The sequence below is a fragment of the Passer domesticus genome, chromosome 8 (genome assembly GCF_036417665.1).
Source record: "Passer domesticus isolate bPasDom1 chromosome 8, bPasDom1.hap1, whole genome shotgun sequence".
NCBI lineage: Eukaryota > Metazoa > Chordata > Aves > Passeriformes > Passeridae > Passer > Passer domesticus.
The window spans coordinates 26627646-26650492 of NC_087481.1; the positions used below are offsets into that span (position 1 = coordinate 26627646).

The 22847-nt window shown below is 47.3% G+C and overlaps 1 protein-coding gene across 5 annotated transcripts in view; it reads left to right on the forward strand.

Annotated features, from left to right (window-relative positions):
• The window catches only part of SGMS1 (sphingomyelin synthase 1), a 92133-nt gene that overhangs the window by 4351 nt on the left and 64935 nt on the right, over positions 1–22847 (forward strand). For 4 of the 5 annotated variants that reach the window (XM_064429910.1, XM_064429915.1, XM_064429911.1 and 1 more), the window contains exon 2: positions 21652–21767. The exons of the other annotated variant lie outside the window; for it this stretch is intronic. The gene's annotated coding sequence lies outside the window, so the exon portion shown is untranslated. The remainder of the gene's footprint in view (positions 1–21651; positions 21768–22847) is intronic. 5 annotated transcript variants of the gene reach the window in all.

Below are 22847 nucleotides of genomic sequence, written 5' to 3' on the forward strand. Positions count from 1 at the left end.
TCCTGTCTGAAGGACTGAAAAAGCCTTAAAAGTGCCCCTTTCTGAGCAGGTGGATCTGGAGAGGAGAGCTTTTGCAGCCTTGGCTTAAGAAGGATTTTTCATAGCTGCCATCTCCTCCTGTCCACTGCAGCCTACTCCTTTAATTTCCTTTACTAAAAAAGAGCATTGCAATTGGGAGTGTTTTACAATTTCCCTTGCTGGTCCATTAGTGTATTAGCTTAGCTCCGTGTGTGTTGAATGCCACTAAATGTCACTTGCAAATTTAATGTTGGGAGCACTGAGATTTGTTCTAATTGAATTTAAAGTCTTATACTTGAATTTGTTAAAATGGCAGAGGCAGACAATTGAAATGCTTTAATGGGAGAGTGGAGGAGCACTTACAAATCTGCTCTTAAGAGTGAGTGAATCCAACAGTGCATTTGTGTAGATGGAAGGGGACACCCTGAGCAGGCAGATCAGGGTTTGATGGGGTTTTAGTGTCCCTTTGTACATCACAGCCTGGTGACAGCTGGCAAAATCCACTGTGTTGAAAGTCTTAATGCTTGACGTCTGCTCAGGGTCATTGTTGACAGCAACTTAACCTTAAATACTTCTGTAAAAATGGTAAAGATTATAGAGCCTTTCAGTGCAATTTAAATTTCTGCTTCTCCAGCCATAGTTTTAGGCAGTGCTGGAGAAAGGTTAATTGTTTGGGCTGTAGGTCTTTAAACTCAATTGTCTGTCTTCTGGGGGTTTTTATTTAGGACATTACCAACTTCTTCACCTGAGAATTTCTTGTTTTGGGAGGGACTGGGGTATTTTTTGTTTGGTTGATGTTTTCTGTGGGATTTTTAAATTTTTTTTTCTGTAAAACAAAAACTGTGGCTTTAAACACTTCTTTATTCTTAACTTCAGCCAAATACCCAAGGGTTGGATAGGCACAGAAAAGGAGACCATACTGCTGTGCTTTTTGTGAGGTAAAGTGTTAAGGAAATAACCCTGGATTGGAAAAGACTCCTAAGGATTGGTCCTTGGCTTTCCAGGTGTGTAAATCTGTGCCTCCCTAGATAGCACAGTGCTTTTAAGAAGTTTGTCTGGAAACACTTCCATTAAATCTCGTGATACCAGGCTTTGACCTTCTGCCACTGAGCTGGCATTTCATACGGGCTCCTGGCATGAGCTCTCCTGCCACTTTCAAGTAAAATCTTATCAGGCATTGGAAAAGTTTGACTCTGCAGTCAAGCACTGTGCCAAAGCTGTAAAAGCCCTATTTGTACACAATATGGATTTTTGCTTGCTAGGAGGGCTGGGGTAGTGCTTCAGTAACTGCAGGAATGCTGTGAATCTACATAGTAATGAAACAGCTCCATCAAAATCCAATGTCTCCTCCTCTCTCAGCTCTGCTCTTTGTCTTCTGTGTGTCCCTGCCTGGAGTTTTACACTGCCAGGTTATATTGCTCTGGAAAAGTTTCTCAGGGAAGTTAATTTAAAGCTATTTGAAAGGCTTAAAAATGGCTCTGCTGTTAGGGTGATGAAAAAGACCTTGAAAGTGCCTTGGGAGCGATTGCTGCTGGAGTACCTGCTTGGCCATGTGAGTGGTGAGCTGCTCCCAGAGGGAGCACTCCAGGCTGTCCTCCACAAAAACCCCGGCTGCCCCATCCCTGGAAGTGCACAGGGCCAGAGCTTGGAGCAGCCTGGGACAGTGGAAGGTGTCCCTGCCATGGCAGGGGGTGGAACAGGTTGGGTTTTAAGGTCCCTTCCAACCCAAACCAATCTGGGATTCTGTGATGCGCCAGGGCTCAAACCCCACTTGCTGTAACTGGGAGGGAAAATCCAGCACTTGTGGGTGAGCTTTGTCCCTTGCAGGGGGTGCCAGTGGCCTGTGGGATGTTGAGTGTCTGGGTAATACATTTTTAGTGGAATAAGAAAGTAAACCAGCCTTAGAGGAAGGGAGAGGAGCACCCATGTTCTGAAGTGCTGGAGTTTGGGGTGCTCAGCAGGGGCAGTGGGGTGGACAGGGAAGGGTGAGTGCAAGCACGTGAAGATCCCTGCTGAATGACTCCACAGAACATGTTGTTCCCTTTCCTGGGTGCTTTTGGGATGTCAGGATCCGTATTTAATGGAATTGTGGTTTTATGGAGGCTCTGCACCCTGGGAGAAGCTGGCCCTTGCCAAAAGCAATACTCAGTAATGGGCTGGGGGTTCTTATCTGCTCTCCATGAAACACTGCAAAAACCTTATTTTGCAGTAATGAGCAATTACCCACAAATTAACAAAACTCTTTGTCAGATATTGCCTTTGTTTTTTGTGCCTGTGCAATTTCCTAATTCATTTTTTCTCCCTTTCAAAACATAAATATATTGGTTATCAAAGGCCATTTTAAAAACAAACCCAGGGCCCTAAGCACATTTATCAGAAGGGGATTATTTGAGTTCTGATGGTTTGTTCAGAATTCCTTTGCTTGCAGGAAAATGAGTGTCTGTGCTGAGAAGACACAGACCCATCCAGCCACGTGTCTTGTATCCAAGATTTCTAATGGTTTTGAGGGGGAATGTCAAGAGTTCAGGCATGGGTTCAGGAAGTGTAAGTGGCTGGGAGGATACTTGTGGACATGACAATCACAAACCACAGGCAAATCTGTATTACTTCCTCCTCTGAGCAGGCCTAACCCCAAAGAAATGTCAGGTTTCTCGGGGTCCCACTGGGGTTTGAAAATGTCCAAAGAAGGAGATGGGCTGCTTTGGGGACAGGGATTCCCAGCTGGTGTGAGGAGATACCCTGCAAGCTTGAGTCAGTGCCAGGGGAGGAGAGGGAGGAACCTGAGACCCAGCTGATATTGGATCCAGGTGCCCCAGATTGATGCACTAAAGGCCATTAGCTGTTTTCTCCTCTGTGCCTGGCCAGCTGAGTTGATGTTCTTAATGAACTACTCCTTAGCTATCTTAATTTCTGACTGCTGCTCCTTAACTTGTGGTCCATCAGGGCACAAGTGAATTGAGCAGCATCATTTATAACCGTCTGCAGGGAACTTTCCTTGGCCACTTTATTGAGTGGCTGCCAGTCTGAAATCCTTTTATGATTCTTCCTGTTAGACTTCTTGTACTTAATGCAAACAATGTCCTTTAACCTCATAACTTTGTAATCACTCTCACACTGTAATTGTGTTTTAATGCTGCCCATTTGTAGCTGGATATGAGCAAATATTTGAAGTAATTGTCCATGCTACAAAATGTTGCTTGACTTCACTTGACTTGTGTTTATTAACTCCCTGGGGGTGTTGTTTCCATGTCCAGGACATCCATTTAGGTCTTTGCAAGGTAAAAGGTTGGAAAGCAGATTAGAAATCCTAGGGAATGCTGTATTTCTTCACGTGGTTCCACTGTTGTGGGTGTGTGTTGAAATTCAGCCTGCAGGATGTGATGTCATGCTAATAAATTAATGACTTGTGTTTATTTGAAGATTGGATAATCACCCAGGCATGGGATAATAACCCAGGGAGCTCTTGGCCCTTCTGCTCTGAGCTTCCCAGAAATTGTGACGTGGATAAAGCCTTGCCTGCCTCTGTCTTGCTGCACTTTTTACCATGAGTATTATGGGGTGGGAACCTTGTATTCATGCAGAGACACCCTGATCTTGGATGTGTGTTCCTGACACAGGCAGCTGTGGGGACACGGAGATCCCAACCTTTGCAAGGTGCAGGTTCCAAACTCTGGGCTCACTGCATGTGCAGAACTCATCAGAGGAGAGCTTGAAGGTCCCTTCCAAGCCAGGATGGAGCCATTCCGTGGTTCTGTGCTCACTGGAGAGGAGCCTGTTGAATTTCCCAGCCTGGAACACTGGTGTGTTCCTCGGTGAGGAGTGGTTGTGGTGGCAGGGTGGCTTGTGGCAGGCAAGGCTTCCCACCCTGGCACCCAGGGGAGGAGAGCACACCTCAGAGCTGTAACCTCTGATTCCTATCACCAAACCTCTGCTTTCAGGTTCACCTTTCAATCTCAGAGAAACCCAAGGTTGGCCTACATCTGTTCCAGGTGAGCTTTCTGCGCTGATTAAATTGATGACTGTTAAAGAGCAGTCTTTTCTTCCCTCCTTTTCTTCCCAATTTCCAGTGTTAAAGGGTGTTCCACGAGGTTTTGGAGACAGGCTCTGTGGTTTTCCTTATCAAGAGGGAAATAACAGCACTGAGGGAAACAGCAGCACAGGGAATATCAGTAACGGGCTTCTTTCAGGTCTGGGGCATGCAAAGCATTAATGACATTTTCTGCACCCCTAAACTGGAATAACTTCTGCAGTGACTGTCAGCTGTGCCTGCGAACTTTGTGTTTGGGACTGAGGTATTGTTGAGTTTTATTTTTATTTAAAAACAAGAGGCAGCTGAGGGTCTGCAGTAGGCTGAGCTGGAGTGGGTCTTGCTTTTGGAAATAACTGGAGGACACTTGCTGGTGGTGAGCAGGCAGCGCAGTGACAGGATGTGTGCAGACAGCTGGAAATGCTCACGCTTGCTTCCCAGACTGTCCTAAATCAGGGGAGTTGGGATAGGGCCCAGTGCAGCTTGTGGGGTGTGTTGCAGTGTAACATTTGCACACCAGACTCTTCCCTGCTCAGTTAGTGCTACTCACTGTGGGGAAAAAGTACTCAGCTGTTGTGGAGTCTCTTTGCCTGGGATTGCTGGATTTGGGTATGCTGGAGCAATACTTGAAGGAAAAATGGTGGTTCTTGCATCCTTTTGTCTTTGTGGTGTTGGTGGTCATGGAAGAGGCCCCACAAACTTCACCTGGAAGGGAGGAAAAGTCCTTGTGTTTCCACAGACACTGCAAAGTGACAGGAGAAGAATTTGGAGAGCTGCACATGATGATGCTGCTGTCTTTATAGCCTTGAAAGTGGGTGAAGAATTAAAATAAATAAAAAGAGGAATGGTTTCTGTAGTGGCTTCTCTGGAGGCAGTATTATCTTCTGGTTCTGAGGATTTGTTTCCTTTCCTGGTCTGCTTTAAAAACATTTCCTTTTTCATAAAAACAGTGAATTACTCAATGGACATTTATGTGAAGGGACTGCTGAGTGCTTAATAACCTACTTATTTTATTTGGGCTGGACTTTTTAAAAATGAAGTGTTCAAGTCAGGCCCTTAGAAGACAGATTGTCCTGCCCGATTGTCTTGAGCAAAGTACCTTTTTGGTTTTAATTGGGGTTTTTATTGCTATGATTTACAGTGGCAGGGTGAGGGCAGCACCGTTCCTGCAGTGCCTCAGACACGTGGGAAGAGAAGGAGAAGGAGCAGAGCTATTCCTTATCTGGACACTTTCTTAGGTGCTTACAGAGCTGTGTACTTAAATAATTCCTCCATGGAAGTATTCATGTGCAGCAAAGCCACACGGTTTTAAGCACAGCGTTTAATACAAGTGTTCTCAGTGTGACTTTGCAAATATTCCCAAGTTTGGCTTAACACTTCTGCTGTTGCCTCTTGGCACCGGAGTGAGGGGGGTTTGTGCAAGGCTCAGAAATGCAGATAAAATCCACGCTTGGGAATCACCTCTGGGAGCAGTCCTTGTGCCTTTCCTGGACTGGGCTGCTCACTGCCACCTCCAGGTGTCCACTCCCACATCCTGGTGTCCATTCCCATGTCCTTTGTCCACTGCCACCTTTTCGTGTCCACTGCCACGTCCTGGTGTCCACTCCCACATCCTAGGGTCCATTCTCACCTCCTGGTGTCCACTGCCACGTCCTGGTGTCCACTGACACCTCCTCGGGTCCATTCTCACCTCCAGGTGTCCACTGCCACCTCCTGGTGTCCATTCCCATGTCCTTTGTCCACTGCCACCTCTTCGTGTCCACTGCCACGTCCTAGTGTCCATTCCCACCTTCTTGTGTCCACTGCCACCTCCTCGTGTCCATTCCCATGTCCTAGTGTCCATTCCTCTGTCCTGGTGTCCATTTCCACCTCCTGGTGTCCATTCCCATATCTTGGTGTCCCCTGCCACCTCCTCGTGTCCCCTGCCACCTCCTCGTGTCCCCTGCCACCTCCTGGTGTCCACTCCCACCTCCCCCTCTCCATTCCCATCTCCACAGACCCTGTCCTGTGAGCCCCAAGTCCTGCCTTGCTGTGGGACCCCTGCGCTGCATTTGGGGTTTTTGGGGAGAGGAATTTGGCGTTCCAGCAGCAGCTGCCTTTGGCAGGTCAGCCCCCCTGTTTGTGTGTGCTGTTCCCTGTGCTCAGAATGCAGGAATATTGTTCAAACTTGGATTCTCCTCTCATGTGCAGATGTAATGAATTTCCTAGAAACTTCAGGGAGGGGATGAAAGTGATGTAGATAGTTTGTAACAACTGCTGATTCAGTCATTGAAGCATAAACTGGATTTTTAATGTGCTGAAGAAGAAAACAAAGCCTGGCTTGGTAAGGTCAGCATCAGAAATTTAGGGGCTGTGTTGATTTTTATTTTGTGTTACAGTTTATGGAGGATATTTTATATTTTCCTTAATTAAGCTGCTTTTGCAATGTGTGTCAGTCCATCTTAAATCCTATGTAGGAAGATCTGTGGCTGTATTTGATGAGGGCAGAACCTTCTCCTGCTTCTGGAACTTCAGCTCCCCTTTCTGCAGCTGGGTTGTGTCATCCAAGTTGTTTTTCATCCTTTCCCCTCTCAGTTTGTTGAGCAAAATTCCAAGTGCAGGACTGTGGGCATTGGGACACCCCTCAAAATGCAGGATTGTGGAGATTGGGACATCCTTCCAAGTGCAGGATTATGGGGATGGGAACACTCTTCCAGGGAAACTGGGACACCCTTCCAAGTGTGGGTTTTGGGGACTGTGACACCCTCAAAGTTTAGGATTGTGGGGGACAGGGACACCCCTTCCAAGTGGGTTGTGGGGATTGGGACGCCACTCAAAGTGTGGGTTGTAGAGGACAGGTACACCCCTCAAATTTTAGGATTGTGGGGGCTGGAACACCTTTCAAAAATTTGGTTTCAGGGGATTGGGACACCCCTCCAGTTGTGGGTTGTGGGGACTGGCACACTCCCTCCAGGTGTGGGTTGTGGAGGACAGAGACACCCTCCAAGTTTAGGATTGTGGGGGACAAGGACACCCCTTAAGGTGTGGGATGGTGGGGATTGGACCCCTCCCAGTTTGGGTTGTGGGGGACAGGAACACCCCTGAAAGTTTAGGATTGTGGGGATTGGGACACCCCTCCAAGTATGGGTTGGGGGGATTGGGACACGACTCAGAGTTTAGGATTGTGGGGACTGGGACATCCCTTAAGGAGTGGGATGGAGGGGATTAGACCCCTCCCAGTGTGGCTGTGGGATTGGGAGGATGCTCTGCCACATTTCCTTCCCCTTCATTTAAGAACCAAAGCACTGAGCAGAGCTGCACGGGGCAGGAGGGAGGATCCCCATCCTGCAGGCCGTCAGGGGACGGGTCTGGCTTCTCCCCAAGCTGGCTCTGGTGAGCCAGGATGGAACTGGAGACATCCCAGAGCTGCTCCCTCCCCGGTGTCACTGTGCCAGGTCCTGCTTGTCCTGCAGGACATCCTCCTGCACGTTCACCTCCAGAAGTGCATCCAAGATCCCATTTCCAAGGTCTGCTTTTCCCTGCAGAGTGCCTGAAGCTGGAGTCAGGGATCAGCATCCCCCAAGGGCAGGGCAGGGAGGGAGAGCTGGCTGCAGTTCCAGCTGGGGGTGGTCGCATTCCAGCAATTAGGAGGAATTAATTGCTTGGCCAGAGCCCCAAGACATTGCAGATGGCTCTTAGAGGGATGGAACAGATTCCTGATGCTGAGGTGTGTCCAGTTTTGGAGAGGTGGATCCAGAAACTGCATTTTTGCCAGACATGAGGCCAGCTGGCTCGTCAAATCTGCAATAGAAAAGTTTCTTTAGCTGAGAAATGGGATATCTTGTACTGCTGATATTTCTGAGGAAGAGGGAGCTTAAATTTCTTGCTTACATTGGGAACTGAAAGCAGACAATCAATCCCTGGTTTGGGCTGTTGCACAGAAATGGGGACAAACAACCATTTTCAAACGGGTTTGTTTATTGTCATGGCTTTGGTGGTTTTATGCAGTGCTCCTCTTGGGGTTATGTTCCTCTTATCCTTTTGAACAAGGCATCTGTGCATTCTCCAGGCAAGGTCTTTTTTACTTTTCTGCTCCTTGCTTCTGAGCACAGGATTTGTCTGCAGCTCCAGCAGCACTTTCCCATCTTATGGAAGATTTAGCTCAATTTTCCACTCAGAAAAAATTATTTTCTGTTAATTTGTAGTGAAAATATGTTGCTTTGTTCAGGTCAAATTTGCAGATACACTTGTGGAGCTCAGTTTTTCTCTTTCCTGCCAATGTAGTGCTTTTGCACCTTTCATAAATCATCTGATGAACTGCTGAAGCTGGAAGAGGTTTTTTGGCATTTACAAAGCTGATGGAAAACTTGAGTAAAGGATGCTTTGCAGGAAATGGCCTCTCAAAAAGGGAAGTAGTGCAAAAGCCAGTTGTATTTTCCTTGTTCACAAACTTGTTTGGAAGATATTATTAATCCCTCACATGTGTGCAGGTGCAGCCTTCGGACTCCCAGCTGGGTATTTTTAACAGGAGCAAGCCACAGCAGGGAATTCCCTGCCCCCTGTTCCAATCCAGTCTTTTGGTTTCTTCAGGGAGCTTGTGTGTCTTTTCAAAAGCCACAGTTTGGTAACTGGGTGTCAAAATTTACCACAGAAACTTTCAGGAGAAAAAGGGGAAGGCAGCTCCTGCAGAAATACCAAAACCACTGCAAAACCAAGTATGAAAACTTTGGGGTGGGAATAGGGGGATGCTGAGGGGGAATGGATGGGACTGAAGGGGTCAGAGGTAAATCACAATCTGCTTCTGCTCAAAGTGAAAGTGTGTGTGCTGGGGAGTGGGGGGAATTCCAGGAAAGCTGTGGAATTCCAGGAAAAGCCGTGGAATTCCAGCCAAATGCCCCTGCAAGAATAGCCAGTAGGACTTTGCCAGGTGCCAGATCTCATGCTGACAGTGCGTGGCCAGGTTTCCCTGTCCCAAAGGGTTTTTTCCATGAGGAAAGCAGAGCCTCAGCTAACAGAGTGCTCTCCAAAGCTAACTCTGAAAGGATATATTTTTTTTAATATGGAATTTCTACCTGTGTACCCATCAGTCCTGGGAAATGACCATCCTTACCATTTGTTTACCTGCACAGGAGGATTGTTGCAGCAATATCTGGAAGAAGCAAGATTAAAAAGCAATTACTGTAGCCTAGCAGGGGTGTGTTGTCCAGAAAATACCTTTTCCAAGTTCAATTCCTTCTCCAAGTTGATAGCTTTGAGGCCAAGACAGGGTAAAAAACTTGGAGCACATGAAACAAATTTCTGCTGCAAACTGGGAACCTCTGAAAGTTGTCATAACTTCTGTAGCTGGAAGTTTCAATTTGTTTAATTTATTTTGCTTCCTTAGGGCTCAGCTGTACTTGTTTTGTAGAGTTAGTTTATTTATGGACACATTGTGCTGTTCTCCCACAGGGATGACCTCTCAACTCCAGCAAGTCATCTGCCACTTGTTAATGTTGGTGTTAAGCCTGTTTAAAATCTCTTCTTGAGGTTTAGAGGCCTTTTTTATCAATCTGGGGATGAATGGATGGTTAGCACAGTGCAATTGCTACTCTTAGAGGCTAATTAAGCACACAGCTGATTGTCACTGGTGTCATCTTGTAACTTTACCTGCAGCAAATGAGTGGAGTGCAAACCCAGCTTGAATTCCTGGTGTGCAGGTGGCTCATTTATGCCTTCTTTGCAGTGGCCAGAAGAATCTCTTTTCCCAGGAGACTCGAGTCAGTGTCGGGAGAGAAATGTTCCTGCTGAATTTGATGTGTGGGGCAGCTGAGGGCAAAGCCTCCCTGGGAGTTTGAGGTCTGTGGTCCCTCCCTGACCACGATGCCTTGGCAGGAGCTTTGCTGCTCACCTGCCACGAGGGAATAAAGCACTCCCAGCACCTGGAGAGCACATCCCCTGCCTCTGGACAGCCAGGGAACAGGCTCTGTTTGTGGGATTTGGGAGGATAAAGCACCTGGAGAGCACATCCCCTGCCTCTGGACAGCCAGGGAACAGGCTCTGTTTGTGGGATTTGGGAGAATCCAGCACCTGGAGAGCACATCCCCTGCCTCTGGACAGACAGGGAACAGGCTCTGTTTGTGGGGTTTGGGAGAATAAAGCCCTCCCAGCACCTGGAGAGCACATCCCCTGCCGCTGGACAGCCAGGGAACAGGCTCTGTTTGTGGGATTTGGGAAATAAAGCCCTCCCAGAACCTGGAGAGCACATCCCCTGCCTCTGGACAGGCAGGGAACAGGCTCTGTTTGTGGGATTTGGGAGGATAAAGCCCTCCCAGCCATGTCACCTGTGCAGAGCCACCCTGGAGTTGGTTTCCCGTGCCTGTACCTGCACTTGCTGCCTTCCAGCTCCCCCCTGCTTCCCTCTGATGCCTGTGGCACCGACAGAAAAAGCAACATGTAAGACAATTTCAGTGTAACAGCAGAAATGTTGCCTCACTTGAGCTGCACTTAACCCCTGGCTTTAAGTGGCTGTGAGAGGTTTGTGAGACGTGCTTGATACGTTTAAGAAATAGAAATCTCACTGTGAGAGAGGGGAGGAAGGAGCCGCAGCAGAGCTTCAGCTGGTGAAGGCATTTCTAGGTGTGCATCCCTTCCCGGCTGGCTGGCTGAGGTGAAAATGGGCTCTCCAGCAGGAGAGCTGCTTCAGGAGGAGGTGTGCTTGGTGATGGCCAGTTTGCTGATTTTTCCTTAGCTCTGTTTTCCAGCTTTGTGCAGGACTTGCTGGCCAGGTCTCCCTGTGGAACTCTTGCTCTGATGTGGGTTTGGTTGGTGCTTTTGGTTCAGGTGACTTGGAAAGGAGTTTCACTGACTTCTGGGTTCTCATAGCAGACATTTCCTTGCTCAGGAGTCACCTGCTCAATATTCCTCCCCCAGACCTGACCCAGCTTGTTCAATCCTGTTCTTTCCCTGTGAAGCAAGAGACAAAAAAGCAGCATTTGCTGTGGTTCACAAGGCTCCCACATGCATTTAGGTTGGAAAACACCTCCCAACCCATGGAGTCCAAGCTGTGCTCCATTCCCACCTTGTCCCCTGCCCAGAGCACTGAGTGACCTCCCTGCCCACCCTTTCCAAGAAGAAATTCCTTCTGATGTCCAACCTGACCCTCCCCTGGCACAGGTTCCAGGATGGTGACAGGCTCTGTAAGCAGCTTGTGCCTGCTGGGAAGCCACGTGAGAAGGTGACATCCATGTGCCAGTACAAATCTTGGCTCCAGAAATACTCAGTGTGAGGTGAAGGTGTAGCTGTTTTAACAAAGCATGAAATGGAAATGTCTTATTCTTGGTGTTTCCAAGTTTGCTTGCAGCTGTTGTGCCTGTGCCCGTCCTTTCTTTCCGTCCTGCATCAGGAGTTATGACCTAAAAATGAATTGTGTTGTGCAGAGGAGTGGGAAATGAGACAGCATCACTGATTTCAGGTTTTATTGCTGCGTGTGTGCCCTGTGCTGAGAGACTTTCTGCTGGTCAGGGAGCTCCAGCTGGGGCTGAGCAGTGCAGGCTGTCCCCCCCAGCTGGGGCTGAGCTCTGCTCTCTGGCCAGCTGTTAATCCAGACCCCAAATAGAAAAAAAACAGGATCTGGAGAAGGCACAGAGGTTGTTAGTTTCCCTGAGGTGAGGATAACCCTTGTGCTGGGGTCGGCTGTCACTTGTCTCTGCCCCAGCAGGGGAAAAGGTGGTTCTGGGCAGGCCGTGCTTTCAAAGAAGGAGTCTGGACTCTTGCTTTTGGTCTTCAGTTGAGTTTATTGTTCCTTATCTACAAAGTTTTTCTGTCTGTCCAGCCGAGGTCTGATCAGCAAGACAGCCAAGGGCACTCTCTCCCACCCACAGGGCAGTTGTCTCTTTTATAGTGAAAACTACGTATTAGATATTATTTACCTTCTATTTCTAATACTTTTCACCCTTGTTGGCAAGTGCACCTTCACCATGAACCAATCCACACATGCCAACATCATCCTGAACATGGATGCCAAGGAGAAGAAAGAAGAAGGACAGGGCACGCCCAAATCCCTCCATCTTAGAACCCCTGACCCCCACGTACAGAATTCCAAACCCCCCTGTACAAGGTTCAAAACCCCCCTGTACAGTGCTCCAAAGTTTTTCCCTTCACCCTGTGATTGCTACTACTGGGCTACTTAAACTTTTGTGGCCTGTAATTCTTCACATAAGGTTGGCAATTTGCTCTATGAATTAAGATCAAATTTCCAGGTGTCTTTGGCTTCCTGCCAGGGTCTCCGAGCCCCTGCCAGGGCTTTGAGACATCCAGGGCATCCAGAGAGATGCCCTGGGTTCCGACACCCTTGTAGATCTCTGAAAAGGAAGGGAAGAGATTTATTTGCTGTGCTGTCGTGCTCTGCAGTGGCTTGGGAGGTCTCAGGTGAGGTGGCCATAAACTGCTCTGGCACCAGTTGGAACCACAGAAAGGGCACTGTGGTGGGGTTTGCTCTGCTGTGCCACACTGGTGACTTCACTGGCCTGACTGGGACAGCTGTGTCATTTCACAGGTGTCTGGAGAAGAAATGGAGTGGACAGTGAGGCCTGAAGGTGACTTTTGTATTCCAACCTCTTTGTCTGCTTTAGTGTTGACATTGAATTCATGGGCACAGGCCAGCTTTGCCTGTTGCTCTTTGTGCTTTGGCAGCAAGGACTGAAATCTCTGTTTGAGCTGGCAGCTGCCCCAGCTCTGGTGCCTCTTGCACGATGACTTCTGTGTGGTTCAGAATTAGGCATCCTCTCCCCAGAGGTTTGGAAAGTGTCTTTGGACAAAGAGGGAGAGGAATCTCCTTTATAAAGGTGGTGGTGGTGCTGAGTGAGCCTTTTGGTGTGTGACAGCCTGCCTTTCTGCCCCTCCAGTGCTCTCAGAGGTGTAAAACAGTTCTTTCCCCTCCTTTTTTCTTTTAAACTAAGCATTGAGGATCTTGTGTCACTTGCTGATTGTGTAGTCTGTACCTCAGGAAGTGCTGCAGCTGGGTTGGTGTGTTGCATTTAGGCAAGCCAGCTAATTTTGGCACTTAGCATGCCTGGTGTAACTATTTTTCTCCCAGGTATAAGGAAAAAAAGAGAAATAAAGTCTGCGAAAAATCACACCAGGCAAATTCCAGCTTGGAAGACAGTAGGAGTAAGTGAAGGTCTGTGTGGGGTTTTTTTTCTGTTTATACTTAGTTAATTCTACTTTTGCAGCAGCAAGAGGTAAGTCCTTTGATTAATTAGGTAGTTTATGGATGTAAGCAACTGATGCAGAACCAGCTGCTGGTTGGGAATTCCCTGGCAGGGGGAAAACAACCAGATTTTATCCCAAGAAAAACATGGACGTGGAGCTCTGGGATGGTGAGCCTGTGGAGATAGATAAGGATTCAGCCCAGGAAAATGCACTAATTGATAACTGCTCCAGAACCAGTGGAGTGGGAGATAACTGTCCCCTGCCCTCTCCCAAGGAATTCCCTGGCCTTGGCAGCAGGGTCCAGCACATTTTATTTCCTCTGCTGAAGCAGGGATCATGTCTACAGCAGCCTTTAAATGAGAAGAGCTTTGAGCTGGAAAACGAGCTGCTTTTAGGCAATAACATTCTAAATGTTCCTGTCCTGCAGTCCTGTTCCCCTGGGATAACTGGGATCAGCTGAATTGTGATTGTTGTTTGACTGTGCTGCTTTTGCCTCTGGTGACCACTGTGGTTGATTCCTCTTGTTTTAAACAGCAGCCTTGCTGAGTGCTTGGGGCAAAGCTGTGTTTTAAGGTGGGTATGAGTGTTTCAGGGCTGGAGGACAGCAGGTGATCTGTAGGCTGGCTGGATTTCACTCCTGTAAGGGAAATTGTGGGCCAGGCTGCAGGGAAATTCCCTTTTTCTTGATAGGGGTTTTCTAGAGCTGCTTACTGGGGAAGACCCCATAAATTTTGGGTTTCCCTGCTGCACCTTCAGGTTTTTCCTACTGTTTGATCAATTATCTGCTCTGAAAAAGTGAGCAAGACAGAAATGACAGCCTTGCTTCATCCTCAACCTTCCTGTGACAACCCTTTGCAGTCCATTACTAAGAGATGATATTTTTGTTTGTAGCTTTGCTTTAGCAAAATAGTCCCTCATAGCTGGAAAGCCTTAAGGAAAAAAGTTTCTGGCAATATCTGTAGGAGTTGCAGTTCTTTGCTGTGCAAATGCTGAAATCTACATCTTGCTTTAATGTTTCTCAGAGCTAAAATATTTTTGGATAAACAAAGCTTTTCACATACTGTTTAAAGTGCTTACAGGCAACCTTTACCCCCGGAGTGGAATGCAGCCATGGGGAAAAGTGCAGTGGGAACAAGGACCTCTCACAGAGTTGATGGCCAGGAGTGGGATGGAGTGGGGAAACATGTCACATTTAAATGTTAATTTTGATTGGCATATCACATTCCAAACCATTTCTTGTATGAAAAATTATTGGCGTCCATAACCAGATTATTTTTTGTTTATGGAATAGTCTGCAGTCAGCTTTTCTCCCCCAAATTTCCACTGGATATTGCTGGGTAAATAAGGAGCAGCTGGAAATGTGCTGGAAAATCATAATGTGGCATCTTAGGAACCTGCTGGGATAAAGTCTGCTTTGCTTCCAGAGGAGCAGCACATTTCTGGTATTTGCTGTTTTACAGTAAAGAACTTCCAAAGTCTCTCCTACTTTCAGAGGGGAAGAGTTTTTCCCAACCTGCTGTCTGTGAGAGAGCAAACCCTCCCAGCTTGCTAGGCAGTAATTTAAACATAGCTGCATGGCCAAATCCAGAAAAAAAGGATTTCTTTGCACTCCTGTGAGTGGGAAAGGTGGGATGAGGCAGGGACTGGAATCCCAAGGAGTGGGCAGTGGCATACAGACTCCTCTCTTAGGGACATGTCAGACTCCTTGCCAGAAAGTGTTGTGGATACCAAGAGTTTCAGTGGGATCAAGTTGCAGGGAGTGGAGGGAAGCTGAGCAGCTCTTAGGATGAGGAATTTCCCAAAAGGTTCCTAAATCCGTGCTCAGGAAGCTCCTGGAGCTGAAAGTAGCCAAAGCCTCGGGCAGAGCCTTGTCTGGTTGGGGCAGTTGAGCCGCTCTTAAATGTTGGTTTAAGTGCTATGGCTCAGCAGCTTTGAGGGTTAGGGTTTGGGTGGTGGCTTTTTTTTGCTTCTTCTCTGTGCTTTTGCTTGTTTGTGGTATTTCTGTTGCATGAGGCTGTAAAGGAAATAAAAACCCCTAAAGCTTGGGGTGAGTGACTTTGAGGGCTGTAACAGCGGAGGCGAAACCCTGACTTTTCATTGAGTGTTTGCAGCACCAAAGGGAATCTGCAAAAAGTCATCCCTGCTCTTGGGTGTGCTGACTCCTTCACAGAGGTGCCGTGGGGGCCATACTTTCCCTTTTCCCATTTTTCAGCCTTTCTTTGATGGAGTTTTCCTGGGCAGGAAGGGTGAATTGCAAAGGTTAACAAGGGATAGCTGCATGCCTGGAAGTTTGCTGGGCTGATATCAATACAATTATCGTGCAAATCCTCACTTTAGATGAGACCCACAATATGGAATGATATTTTAAGAGCTCAAAGAAGCCTCCTTTATAAATTTAAGTGCCAGAAGTACATTTTTAATACTCAGAAGATCTTTTAATTGCTGCAGTAACTTGGGGCAAACTGCTTGGGCTCATTGTGAGGTGTTTGCCACTTGAGCAGAATGTGTTTATGTGTTTTTTCCCACTTCAGTGGAGTTCTAAGGGTTCTTCATGGAGCAGGTTGTTTTTAGCTGTCTTGAGAAGTATCCCATGGCCTCCCTGCCCAGGAGAGCCACAGAATCCTCGTGGAATTGTGGAATTGGCCGTGCTCCACTTGTCCTTGGAGTGAGCTCTGTGCCTGGGGTGGCTCACAAAGGAGACATTCAGGGAGTCACCAGCTCAGGATCCCGTTCCCCGGAGTGTGCACTAAAGCTCTTAACCCTGCTGGGGCTGGAAGAGCAGCCAGCAGAGCTGGGCTGCTGCCCTGCTCCTTCCTTGTGGTCTCTGCTCTGCCCGTGGTCCCTTTGGGACCTGCAGGGAAGCAGCAGCAGCCAGCCTGGTCTCTCTCCTCCTTCCCAGGCCATCAAGCCTCATCCTCCTAGGAATTGTTCTGGTGTTAAAAACTTAGAGATCTCATGGTTTCTCAGCTCTGATCCTTGAGGAGCCTTTTTCTGAAGGAATTCTTGTGATTCCTCTCTTTGCAATGGCTGAGTCTCAGCTGTCACCTGTTGGAAGGTGGGGTATGTCTGAGGTGCTGTTGTTTCAAGGCTCTTGCAAAATGGGAAGAGCTAAGTTGAAACTGCTGTGGCTCATTTTTGAATCAGTGGATATCTTGACAGGGAGGCTTTTGGCTGTGAAGTCATGGATTTAAGTACAGTGGGAATTCTGACATTATCTACAGGCCAAGGTGAACTATTTCTGTCTCCATCTCTTTAGCAGGAGCATGTAGACCAGGCCTGTCATGGAGTCCTCAGCTTTCATCCCATCCTCCTGCAAAACCAGAATAGGTACCAGTCACGGAAGATGATTCATGAGATGCCAACAAAGTTTGATTGGGAAAATAAAGCTGTATAATAAGCAATATGAAGTGGTTCCTGTTGGTGGTGGACATCAGGAAACTTCTCTGATGTCATGCAGTCCAAAATTCTGATAATTCCCTGAATTCCTTATCCCTAACAGGTCTAAATTATCAGACCCTGGATTTTTATCTTGGTGGGTCTGGCTGTGAACACCCTGACAAGGCCTCAGCAGTGAGTAGTTACACTGTGTTTCATGTTATTAATGTTTTCTGACCTAGCCATAACTTGCTTTCTTAGAATTAACCAATCTTTCCCTTTCAAAATATTTTTGGGTGAATCTGAGCATCTCACCCTTTGGGGACAGTTGAAAATGTCAGTGTGTGTACCAAGTCACTTCTCAGTGTCCAGGCATCCCTGTGGGGCACTTGGCTCCCTAAGGGATGAGAAGGGTCATAGCAGCACTGGGGCCAGGTTTGTGGAGAGGAATGTGCCTTGGAAGGTGTTTTTTGGAAGTTTGAGCAACAATAAGGTTGGGGAGGAGGTCTGGGAACAGGAATGATTATTTTGGAAACAGGGAAAGAGTCTCCTGCTGCAGAGGTCGGGTGTATTCAGGTCACCATGATACTGCAAGAACTAAGAAAAAAGAAATCCCATCAACAAATCCTACTAATTCACATAATTATGTTGTTGTCAATTGCAGTACCAATTTTTTTTTCACTTTTTGGGACACTGGGAATGAGTTTTCATCGTGCTGGCAGGTCTCCTGGCAGCTTTCCATGCCCAAAAGATGGAAGGGATGTTTCTGGGCTGCCTCCCTGAGTTCATCACTGCACTATTTAGTGGTTCCCTAGTGCAGATCTGTCTACTTAAACCAAATGAGGATCATTCCTTCCCTTTCACATTGCTATTAGCTGGATGATTTTATTGTCTCTGCAGGAAGAGAGCAGAGACAAGCAACTGTAGATTAGGAACAATTTGCAAAATAGTTCCCTGATTAGCACGCCTGTGGAGATGTTTTTCTGTGTAAGGGCTGCACCACAAATTTTACTGGCTCCCTACACTCAAAGAATTAACTGTGAGGAGGATTAAAATGACATCTTAGACATCAGCTAAACATCCTCTCAAAATCCCTTACGTTGTCTCTAAATCAATTAATTTGATTTCTTCAATCCACAAGCGAACTGGGTTGGTGAACTTATGTCAGTGATCTATTTAGGCTGAATTTCTCCAGAGTATTTTAAAGAGTACTTCAGTACTGCTGAAATGGTGCAAAAAAAAAAAAAAAAGGCAGTGAAAGGTGGAAATACCCTGTGCCAGGGTGTGAAATGAAGATGCTGCTCTAATCATGGGGGTGCCTTCTCCAAGCAGCATTCTTCAGCTGGTTAATCCAGCCCTCACAGACATTCCTGATCCCTGCTGATTAAATGGAATTAGAAAATAAGACAAGGGCCTGCTCTTGCTCTTTATGCCATGGTGCTGCTTGTGTGGATGTGGGAAGTGGGAAGGAGAAGTCACAGGAGAATCCTCAACTCCAGAGCTTTGCTGATGAACAGCACGAGGAGTTGTGCAATGTCTACAAAAGTGGCCCTCAGCACTCAGATGTGGCCACTTAACTCCTAAATCCTACTTTGCTTGTAATTCCACATGGATAATAAGGATGGTAGCAGTCACCTGGGAAACATCTGAACATTAGGAAGAGGAATCACGTCCTTTCTCTGGGAATCCTGCAGCTCTCCACTGGCTGTGACATCTCCAGATGCATCAGTCAGGGATGGAGCTCGCACTCTGAGCCTGGAGCAGGCTGTGCTGGGACACTGTGCTGGAAAATGGGGAATCTCCTGGGAATGAGCCAGCAGAGCTCTGCAGAGGTTTGGGTCCTGTTGTGCCTGGTGGTTCTGAGCTGTGCTGTGACACAGAGAACGAGGCTGGTGCTAACTTCACTCACTGATCTTCACAGCATCAAAACCTCCCAAATTTCCTCTCAGGTGCTCCTGTACTGCATTTGCAGGGTGCCCCAGTGAAGGAAGGAATGATGCATCTGACTCCATGTTCTCAGAAGGCTGATTTATTAATGATACTATATTATGTTAAAGAATACTATACTAAACTATATTAAAGAATACAGAAAGGATGCTTATAGAATGCTGAAAAGATAATAATGAAACTCGTGACTCTCTCCAGAGTCCAACACAGCTTGGCCGTAATTGGCCGAAGAGTCAAAACAATTCACATGAAACCAATGAAACAATCACCTGTTGGATAAACAATCTCCAACCACATTCCAAAGCAGCAAACCACAGGAGAAGTAAATGAGATAAAATTGTTTTCCTTTTTCTCTGAGGCTTCTCAGCTTCCCAGGAGAAAAATCCTGGGCAAAGGGATTTTTCAGAAAATACGAATGTGACACTCCTGCATAAAGGAAACACTGTGGCTGTCAGAGCAAGGGGTGGCACAGCCAGAGCTGAGCATGGTCACCTTAGATGCTGAAATTCACAGAATCACTGGGTTGGAAGAGACCTTAAAGAGCATAGAGTCCAACCCAGCCCCAGTACCTCAACTAAACCCTGGCATCCAGTGCCACATCCAGGGATGGTGACTCCACCACCTCCCTGGGCAGGCCATTCCAGAACTTTATCAGCATTTCTGTAAATAGCATCGGGCAGGATGCTTTTCCAGCCTAAATAATTCTGTGATTCTGTGGCACAGCTTGTCATTTATGTGCAGATATTCCCCAGCTGAGCATCACTTAGCAACTCCAGGAGCTGCACCGTTTCCACAGGGATAGTGAGTTTAGGGAAACAGGGCCCTGAACCAGCAGCTCATCCCCCAGCAGAGCAGCAGCCAGTGCTCTGCCAGCAGAAGGGTGTCCCTCAGAGGAGGGAGGAGTTTGGCATCCAGGCTCATTGATTTGGGGAAGGCACACCTTGTGTTTTCTGTATTAGCAGTGTTGGAGTTGGGCAGTGCTGTGTGTGCCACAGGACACACAGCACAGAGCTCTAATCAGACCTTGCCACGCAGTCCTGCTGCCAGCAGAGCTGCTAGTACCCAAACTGTCGCTGTGAATTGCTCCTCCTGTCCTTTCACCAGCCCAGAAAGAATTCTGGATGTGGCAGGAACGTGTCCTTGCAGGCTCCATGGAGAGCAGAGGGAGAGGCTGCAGAGGGAGCAGCTCGGGATTCTCACAGCAAATGCTGCTGATTCACAGCTTGCTCATCAAAAACGTGTGTTTGTGTCTGGGCTCTGGGATCCATGAGAGCTGTCATGGCTGGAAGAGGGGGCAGGCAGGGTGTGGAGCTGGCCCTGGCTGCCTTCCTCCCGGGCTGGCTTTTGGGGGCTCGGCAAACTCTGCAGATAAGCGAGTGTGCTGAGTTTGGGAGGGCTGCTCTTGTGAGATAATGGCCAGTTACTCATGGAAACAGGGCCTTCCTGGCATGGGTGACACCTCTCATGATCCTGCAGCAGGCAGGGCAGGAGGCTGGCATGGCTTTCACTGGTTTTTCCATGGCTCTGGTTGTCCATCTGGACAGAGTCTCTTCCAGCCTGTGGCACAGAAGGATCTTCTGGCCTGCAGGTGGAGGTACCTGGTGTCCCCCTCCCCGCTGCACTCACTGAAGGTGAGGCAGTGTGAAAACTCAAAAGCAAATTTCCAAGCAATCCTAAATGTAGCTAAAAAGGAGTCTCAAGAAATTAGTTACCAGGCTACCATCTGCTTGTTTCCTGGCAGACAACTCCTTGGGTTTGGTGCTGCTTCAACAAACAGAGTTGGATTTATTTATCCCCCCTTCCTCTCCAACTTGTATTTGAGTGGAAATGTATGAATTGCACTAACTAATGTGAATGGAGCAGGGAGACCTCTGCTTTTCCTTTATCTGAAAGCTGAGTTGGAAGAGCCCTGTGCAGCACAGGGCTGATTCTATTCCAAATCCCCACCCTGGTTTTTCCTCCCTCGGAGGCTGGAGGGATGGGATGAAGAGTGTGTTTGCTTCCCAGGGCAGGATGAGTGGTTTGAGTGTTGCTGCTGGCAGAGGGGGGCACAGGGGTGGGGAGAAACCTGGTCCCTGCATGCTGGCACCTGAGGATTTTGGCCACGAGCATTTTGGGTTTGCTTCTCTTTACTTCTTCCTCTCTCTCCTAAATGATCCTGCTTATCTTGGAGACTGTCAGAAAAGCCTTCCTCCTTTGCTCCCCCTCATCATACCTTGTGTGATGCAGAGTTCAGAGCCAGTGTCACTTCAGCAGCTCCCTTCAGGGAAAACATTGAGGTTAATTTCTTTACTTGGGGCTCCACGTGGCAATGTGTATCCCACGAGTTTTCTGGATTGCTCTTGTAGTTCAGAAAAGGTGCTCTGGGTGTAGCAGGGTGGTCAGCAGCCTGTTTGTGGCACTGGGAAAGCCACGAAAGCCACGTTGTTGTGGGGGTGGTGGTCTCCTCCTGTAGTAATTTCATATGGTTCTCCTAGGAAAATCCTGGGAAGCTGTGGGAAACTTAGAGGGAAGAATTCAAACAATTGTTATCTCTCTTTCATTATTTATAGATATGGTTTTCCAGAGTGTGCTATTCATAGCTCATCAATAGTGTGAGAGAAGATTCCTAAAGGCCAGTCAGGTCTTAGGTCCATCATTGTTTCTATGAGAACTGTAGATTTCTAATAACAAAATGTCTTTTCATGCCTTCTGAGGATGGAGTCTCTGTATCACCTTTGGCTGTCCCCATGATATCCTCCAAACCTCATCTAGGCCTGTCTGCACACAAGGACATTCTCTCTTTCTGTGTCCTGTGGGAAGTACTGTTTTTAAAGTGCAGCTGCTCCATCCCTGGAAGTGCCCAAGGCCAGGTTGGATGGAGCTTGGAGTACCCTGGGATAGTGGAAAGTGTCCCTCTCATGGCAGGGATGGAATGAGATGAGCTTTGAGGTCCCTTCCAACCCAACCCATTCCATGATTTTGTGTTAGCATGGCCTTCCCTCTATATCCAAACTCTTGTTAGACCTTGAGGTCATCTTCACACTGAAACACCTCCTGATGCTTTAATGAAGGCTTCCTGTTAGCTCCACCTCTTAAATGTCCTTATTTTTATTTCTTTGCTGTTTTGTTAACAGTGACTCTCATGACTACGTGAGAAGCTGCCAGCAGCAGGTCTGAGCTTCCACTCTCCTCTTCCAAATGAGTTTCTAACCTGATGCATCGAGTGCTCTGGCTAGAAAAGCAGTTTCAGGTAGGTCAGTGCATCTTGCATTATGCATTTCCAGACATGTGTGTTTTGGAGTGATGTGTTCATTCAGTACCTTGTTTACTGTGACCTGAATTGGGGCACGTTCTTGTTTTTGGATGTTTCACAAACTGTCTAACTCCAGTATTATTATATTGTAAAATCTTAGGGAAAGACAACTGAAAGATCCCTTAGATCAGTTCCTTCTGCCTGCTTCCAGGGAAGGACGACTAAGAGCAGAACTTGAAGATGTAGATTGTGGATAAATGCTTCCAGAACTTTGCTTGTAGGGAAATCTTTGCCCTTTTGGCTATGGAAACTGGTGATATATTGTGTAGACAGCCAGAATGGGGCTGGAATACCTGTGTTCTGTTCCCAGCTCTGGCTTTGGCATAGATAAATGACCTGCAAAGAGACAATAAACAGGGTCTATGCCCTTTATTGCTGCTTGTAGTTGTGTTTTTGTCTTTCAGTAATCCTTTGAAGCTGTGTGAGGATTTGCTGAAAGGCATCTCATAAGATTTGTCATGGTTTTGTGGAGTTTGATCCGTGCTGGAAAGCTCCATGACTGATTGAAGAGGTAGAGGGGAGGTGTAGTGAGAATCAGAAAATAAAAGTGGAGTTTTGGGTGTAAAGATTCTGAGGAAGAGTGTTCTAAAAGCTGTTATTTGTTTGTGTGCAGCCCCAGTGTCCAGAACCTTGAGTGAGCCAAGTCTCTCATGCCTCCATTCCTAGTTGGGAAACCTTTTGCCTTTTTCCTGAAAATATTCTTAAATATTAGTGCACCTTAACTGGCTGATTGTGAGAGGCTGTTGTGGGAGACAGAGCAGAAAAACACCTTTCAGTTGTGATTCTTCCTAATCCAGCTGAATTCTCCCTGCAGGTGTCCTGAGCACGTTTGTCTTTGGCAAATTTGGGTTTAGCCCCTCTCCTCTGGCTGTCCCAATACTGCATCTCTCTGGATCTCAAAGGCTGTGGAATTAAGATATTCAGTGGCTTTTCCACAGAATCTCTAAGAAATACCACCAGAAATCCAGAGAAAAATGCTGTGACTAAACACCAAGGCTGCTGTAATAGAGGGAAATT